The sequence below is a fragment of the Aethalodelphis obliquidens genome, unplaced genomic scaffold (assembly GCF_003676395.1).
Source record: "Aethalodelphis obliquidens isolate GAN/ISIS:26980383/991018 unplaced genomic scaffold, ASM367639v1 scaffold6, whole genome shotgun sequence".
NCBI lineage: Eukaryota > Metazoa > Chordata > Mammalia > Artiodactyla > Delphinidae > Aethalodelphis > Aethalodelphis obliquidens.
Window position 1 is genome coordinate 71,548,715 of NW_020837950.1, and position 6,992 is coordinate 71,555,706.

Consider the following 6,992-nt stretch of genomic DNA (forward strand, 5'->3'; position numbering starts at 1 on the left):
ATGTCCTGTCACGTTGCACAGAGAGAAGCATGTGCAGACACCACCCACCCCGGCAGTGGGCTCCCAGGTTCTGACTCCTGGAAAGAGACCTGGTTCTAATCGCAGCCCTGCCTCTTTCTGGCTGTGTGCTCTCAGAGGAGTTATACAGCCTGTCTGAAAAAACTGTTGAAAGTAAACGCCCTTCACAGGATGCATTCATTCCTCAGGTGTGTATTTCTCGTGCACCTGCTATGCGCCAGGCGCTGCTGTAGGCACTAAGGAAAGAACAGGGGACAGAGTACTGCTCCGGACCTATCATTCTAGCCAAGGACCCACAGGGAGGAGGGGAATGTAGCCACGTGGCCAGGGAGGCCTCTCTGCAGAGGGGCACTCTGCAGAAGTCTGTGGGTGGAGACAAGAAACAGCGATGAGGGCGCGGTGCTCACCGCCGGCCAGCATCCGTGCTGTTATTTCTAGACACGCCCCCTCTTCCTGCCGCTGCAGCTTCCGTCCGGCCACTCCTAGGATCGACCATCCCAAGCGCCTCTCCAAACCACCTGCTACTTTCTTGACATCACATCCAAGAAACAAGCCCTCCTCTTGGCTTAAACCTGAAGTACTAGTGACCAGAAGGGACCTCAGAAAGGACCGCTCGTCTCTCTCACCTCCAATGAGCTCCTCGTTTGCCCCGACCTGGGGACCGAGGGCCCCATCTGGTGTCCCTGCTGTTGAAGAGATGGCTTCCCAGGGAGCTGGCACCCCATATTGGAGAGAGGCTGAGGCAGCCACCCGGCTCTGATGAGCCCTGCTCAGATCCCAGGGCTGGTTCCCCTGCCAGGGTGACAGAGCCATTCCCGCAGCTGGGGGTGGGCAGAGTCCTCCAGGGGAAGCTGGAACCAGGCCAGTCAAGGAGAGGCAGGCAAAGGAGCCCACTAGCTCTCTCTGGGTTCTCACTTTTCTTTCAAAGCCTCCAGCCCGTTGCCCGGGGTGGCGGGGTGGGGGGGCAAGGTGCACTCAGCCTGCTGGAAAAGTCCAGGCTTCCTTCTTGCCAGCTGCCTCCTTCTTGGAGAAGCCTCCGTGACTGGAAAAGCCAGGGTGCTCAGAGCCCGGTGGGAGATCAAACCTACCAAGGCCTTTCCCTATTTTTACATCAAGTTGTTCGGGAACTTTTGGTTGTTGAGTTGTAATAGTTCATTATATAGTCTGGATTTTAATTTCTTATCAGATGTATGATCTGCAAATATTTTCTTCCATGCGTTGTCTTTTCACTCTGTTGATGGTGTCCTTTGATGCATAAAAGTTTTTAATCTTGATAAAGTCCAATGTACCTATTTTTTCTTTTGTTGTCTGTGCTTTTGGTGTCATATCCAAGAAATCATTGCCAAATCCAATGTCATAAAGCTTTTCCCCAATGTTCTCGTCTAAGCGTTTTATACTTATAGGCCTATGTTTAGATCCATTTTGCAAGCTGTGCCGTGTTGCAATCAGGCTTCCGTTTGAAAAATAATCTTCTCTATAGCTTTAAAGTGATAACTTTGTACCGGCGATGCTTTGTACCGGCATTGTACCGGCAATGGTGTTAAATAAGGGTCCGACTTTTTTGTTTGTATGTGGATATTCAGTTTTCCCAGCACCGTTTGTTAAAAAGACTGTCCTTTCCCCATTGGATGCTCTTGACACTCTTATTGAAAATCATTTGCCCATGTATTCGAGGTTTTATTTCTCGGCTCTCTATTCTATTCCATTGGTCTACATGTCTGTCTTTAAGCCATTACCACGCTGTTTTGATAACTGGAGTTTTATAATAAGTTTTGAAATCAGGAAGTGTGAGACTCCAACATTATTCTTTTTCAAGATTGTTTTCACTATTCAGGGTCTGTGAGATTCTATATGAATTTTAGGATGGATTTTTCTATTTCTATAATAAATGTTATTGGGATTTTTGTGGGAATTGCACTGACTCTGTAGATCACTTTGGGTAGTATTGATGTCTTAACAATATTAAAGATAAATTTTCTTAAATGGCCTTTAGTCATGCAGCTGCTGTGGAAAACAGTTTGACAGTTCCCCAGAAAGTGAAACAGAATTACCAGATGACCCAGCAATTCCACTCCTAGGTATGTACCCAAAAGAGCTGAAAGCAGGAATCCAACAGATACTATACACCAGTGTTCAGCATTATGCACAGCAGCCAAAAAGATGGAAGCAGCCAAAGCGTCCATCAGCGGATGAATAAACAAAACATGGTCAATCCATATGATGGAATATTATTCGGCCATAAAAAGGAATGAAGTTCTGACACATGCTACACAATGGATGTACCTTGAAAACACCATGCTAAGTGAAATAAGCCAGACACAAAAGAGCAAATACTGTATGATTCTACTTATGTGAGATACCTAGAATAGACAAATTCACAGAGGCAGAAAGTAGAATAGAGGTTATATGGGGTGGAGGGCAGGGAGGAGTGGGGAGTTATTACTCAGTGTGTCAGAGTTTTTGTTTGGGATGATGAAAACAGTTGCGGAAACAAATAATGGTGATGGTTACACAACATCAGGCTATTATAATTTTTTAATTTTTTTTTTTAACTCTTGTTTTTCTCTTAGGCAAATTAAAAGTTCATCAAAATGCAAATAAGTGTGCTCTGCTGGGATGAGATTAGAGGTGAATTTTTTCTTTCTTTCCCTATTTTATTTTATTTTTTATTTTTTATTTTTTGGACGTGTCACCTGGCTTGTGGGGTCTTAGTTCCCCGACCGGGGATTGAACCTGTGCCCGCTGCCGTGGAAGTGCGCAGTCCTAACCACTGGACTGCCAGGGAATTCCCTTTCTTTTCCTATTTAAAAAATGTTGATGTGCTTTATTGTATTGCTTTTATGATCAACTCTATGTACATGTAATTGTCAACACATCCAATGGAGGTACTTTCCTTATCACCTTCCCACCCTTCCAGCCCAACCCCGGATACCCGGGACCTGAGCTTATCCGGGGAGCACGGTATGCAGTTGACAACTGTCCTTTCTTGTTATTCTGAGTCAGCAAGATTCAGGCAGGGAACAAGGCACCCAGGTGAAAGCGCAGGCCTGACCTCCCCACATCTTGGTGACTCAGTGGCTGTAAGCGTCTCTCCTCCTCCCAGCCCCTGCCCTGCACAGATCAGCCTCCAGGCTGGAGAGGATGAGCACAAAGAATGTCTGTTTCCCCACAGGCCGGGAACGGCCTTCTCCACCCAGATCAGGATTCCTGAAAACGCTGTGGCACGGAAGCTCTAATGAAACGGGAAGGCACCCTGTGTCAGCTATCAGTGATGCCACCACAGAACAAGATCTGCAGGCTCATCAGCCCCGTGGCTTCCCGATCAGGGGAGGAGAAAAGGTTTGGGAGTCCATTTAGGGCTGCTGACTCTGTTCCTCCCCACCAAGGACATTCTGTTTAAGACTCTCATCTAGTGGCTTCCCTGACGGTCCAGTGGTTAAGACTCCGCACTTCCACGGCAGGGGGCACAGGTTCGATCCCTGGCCGGGGAGCTAAGATCCCACATGCCGCCTTGCCATGCGGCGAGGCCAAAAAATAAATAAATACATAAAGACTTTCCTCTAGAGTCACCATTATTTCCTGAAAGAAAAAACATTTAAACATAGGAAGGACTTAACCTCAGAAGAGGGAAAATAAGAAAGGAGAGTTGTCAACTGCACACTGTTTCCAAAATAATTTTGGAACAATGTATCTTAAAAGTTTGTTTGGGGGCTTCCCTGGTGGCGCAGTGGTTGGGAGTCCGCCTGCCGTTGCAGGGGACACGGGTTCGTGCCCCAGTCCGGGAAGATCCCACATGCCACGGAGCGGCTGGGCCCGTGAGCCATGGCCGCTGAGCCTGCGCGTCCGGAGCCTGTGCTCCACAACGGGAGAGGCCACAACAGTGAGAGGCCCGTGTACCGCAAAAAAAAAAAAGTTTGTTTGAAACAACCCAAGTAGTCATTGCCAGATGAATAGGTAAACAAAATGTGGGATAGCCATACAATGGAATATGATTCCCTCAGAATCCTGATATGTATGAAGGTGTGCAGAACCTCAAACACCTGGCGCTCAGTGAAAGAAGCTAGACACAAAGGGCCACATACTGTATGATTCCATTTATCAGAAATGTCCAACATAGGCAAATCGATAGAAACAGGGAGGAGATTGGTGGTTGCCAGGGGCTGGGGGAGGGAGGGATGGCGAGTGACTGTTCATGGGTACAAGGTTTCTTTTGGGGGTGATGAGAATGTTCTAGAATTAGACAGGGGTGATGGCGGCACAGCCTTGTGAATATGTCAAAACCCACCGAACTGTGTACAGTACTGTAAAATGACAAATTTTATGTTTTGTGAATTATCCCTAAATTAAAAGTACGGTTTAAAAAAGTAAATGTAGGAAAACAGTTTTGAATGTACCAAAACGACAGTCTCAAGTTATCCTGTGATCCTCGAGGCACAGAGCACTGGGAACCCTCTTCACTGACCGTTCATCTTGAGTTGTTCTGCTGCACGGATTTTGTAACTGTTACAGATCCACTTTCACAGATATGAATAATCGGAATAGAAGTGAGAGAGCTCACTTGTCCACTCAAGGCAGAATATTCTGAGCTGTCAGTGGTCGAGGGCTGGTGGCGTGGGGTCAACCCGGCAATTCTGGTCCGCCCTGAACTTGGCAGAGGGCAGAGAGGGGTGGCCAGGTACAGACCACGGCAGCGGTGTACTCGGACGTCTAAGTCTGGACGTCTTCAGCGTGGATGGTGGGCACTGCTCCTTTGGCCCCTTCTGCCCGCCCCTCCCCGGATCCCCTGAGGCTGTCCACGGATCCTCCGTCCACGATCCTGTTGGGAGTGGATTTTTGGTGTCCAGCGTAAACCGGGAGCTGCATGTCGCACGGGGACCAACAGGGAGCAGCAGGGTCGCACAAGGCAGTGGGCCCACCTCGCAGAAACCCTGGGTGGAGGCTTTCTGAAGGCTGGGGCCCTGGCTGCCCGTCTGGGTTGCGGAATGAATGCGGGGGTGGTGGTGGGGGGAGGCAGAATCAGCTCTGAAGCAGGGGTTGTGCAGCCCCTGCAGGCAAGCGTCCACCCTGCTGAAGCTCTAGGAGGTCCCAGGACCCCTCCGGGCGATTCACGGGTACTTGTGGGCCACGGCACCAGCAGCCTCAGGGGACGGAGTCCCAGGCATGCGCCTCCCTGGTCTGGTCTCGCCTCCCCGGCAGACGGGAGCCCCAGGTCATGCCAGCCACGTGTACGCGGGGCTGAGTGGAGCACGGGCACACGTGCAGTTGTGAGTGATGGTGAGCGTGTGTGAGTGTGTGAATGCCGCGTGTGCGTGAAGGGTGTTGGTGAGCACGTGTGTGTTTGCTGGGGAGCAAGAGAGAGTGTGAGGGTTTTCCACGGCTGGGGACAGGGCTGGGAACAGGGAGGAGGGGGCTGCTGGGGGGCTGCAGGGGGTCTCCCCACCTCCGGCAGCCGCCTAGGCTTCTGTGTGCTCTGGTGGGGCTGTTCTCTCCAGGCCGCCCCTCCCTCCTCCCTTCCCCGCCTACACCCCACCTCCACCCCCGGGCGCCCCCATAGTCTCTCTCTCTGTCTCCCGCCCTGTCTGTGGGCCTTCAGACCTCCATCTCTCTCCCCCTCCGTCTGCCTCTCTGTGTCTGTCTGTCTCTCTCATTCACCTCCCCTGGAAGGAAGGGCTGACCCAGGCCCTGCCAGACTCTCTGGCAGCAACAATCCGGCTGTTCGCAGGTTTTAGGGGGCCCCAATGACTGCATTCAGGCGGATGGGCCACTCTGGATGTGGGGACAGACACGATCATTAAAGATGGTGCCGGCAGCCAGCACAGCTGGCACTGGGGTGCCCGGGAGAGCGAATGAAAGGGAGCTGTCTGCTCCGGATGCCCCACAAGCCCGCCCACGGAGCCTGGGGGCTCCAGAGAGCCCAGACCGAGAAGCTGCAGGAGGGCAGCCTTGTGTCTGCTCACCCAGCCACAGAGCCCTGTGCGCGCCCCCGGGCACACTGCGGTCACAACCCCATCTCACGGGTGGGAAGACTGAGGCCACACAGCACAGTGAGGGCCGTTGAGACTGGGGAGAGCCCCACTCACCTCCTGAGTGAGAGGAAGGCCTGGTAGCCAAGGGGGACTGTCCACCCTTCAGTCACCAAACGTCCCCTGACGCTTCCATCACCACCTAAGAGGCCCGACTAAGTAACCTCCCAGAGCTGAGTTCTCTCCCTGGGAAGAATTCTGAGTCGGATATAAAGATACTGAAAAGTTCTCCACCCTGTCTCATTCACTCACTCATTCATTTATTCCATGAACACGCACTGGGCCCTCCCAAACCCCAGGCGTGCGTTGGGCCCTGGGGACCCACAATGAACCTGGACTTGAGAAGTGGTGATGGGGGGGCCATGGGGCCCTCCAAGGCCCGGCCTAAGGCCGCTGCCTCAGGAAAGCCTTGCCTGACCCCTCCCCAAGCCCCGGCCCTCCCACCTGCCTTTCGGTGGAAGGCGCTGGCTGCGGCTGTCCATCTGTGTCCCCTGGCCTGTGGCCTCGTGGGCCCAGCATGGGGCCTGCCCATGGCAGCAGCTCAACTGTGCTGTTTGTATAAGGGATGCTGACAGCATTTTCTAGGTGAAATGCGAGGGTTCATGCACTGGTGAGAGGTTATGAGAGTTAGCGCTTCAGGCTGGTGGGGGGAGGGAGGGGAAGCAGGGGCAGGGGTGGCGTCGGAGGCCAGGGCAGTGGCCTGGCCTTGGACCGCGAGGACGCTGCTTCTGACCTGGAGCCGCCCCAGACGGGCCCTGCCCTCCTGGGCTGACCTTGGCCTTTCCCGGAGGCCGGCCACCCCACACTCCAGAGCCTAGGGATGCACTCGTGCTAGATGTTCGCAGACGGGGAAGCTGAGGTTCAAAGAAGTGATCTGTCCAGATGCACAGCTGCCCAGAAGCAGAACTGGAATTCAAATCCAGATGTGTCTGACTTCTCCCACTGAACGAA

At 52.5% G+C, this 6,992-nt stretch overlaps 1 long non-coding RNA gene across 1 annotated transcript; it reads left to right on the top strand.

Annotated features, from left to right (window-relative positions):
• LOC113619133 (uncharacterized) lies at positions 1–1,297 on the top strand. The gene is made up of 2 exons (XR_003432300.1): positions 1–206; positions 457–1,297. It is a non-coding gene; the product is annotated as an uncharacterized LOC113619133 (long non-coding RNA).
• The last annotated feature ends 5,695 nt before the right edge of the window (positions 1,298–6,992 follow it).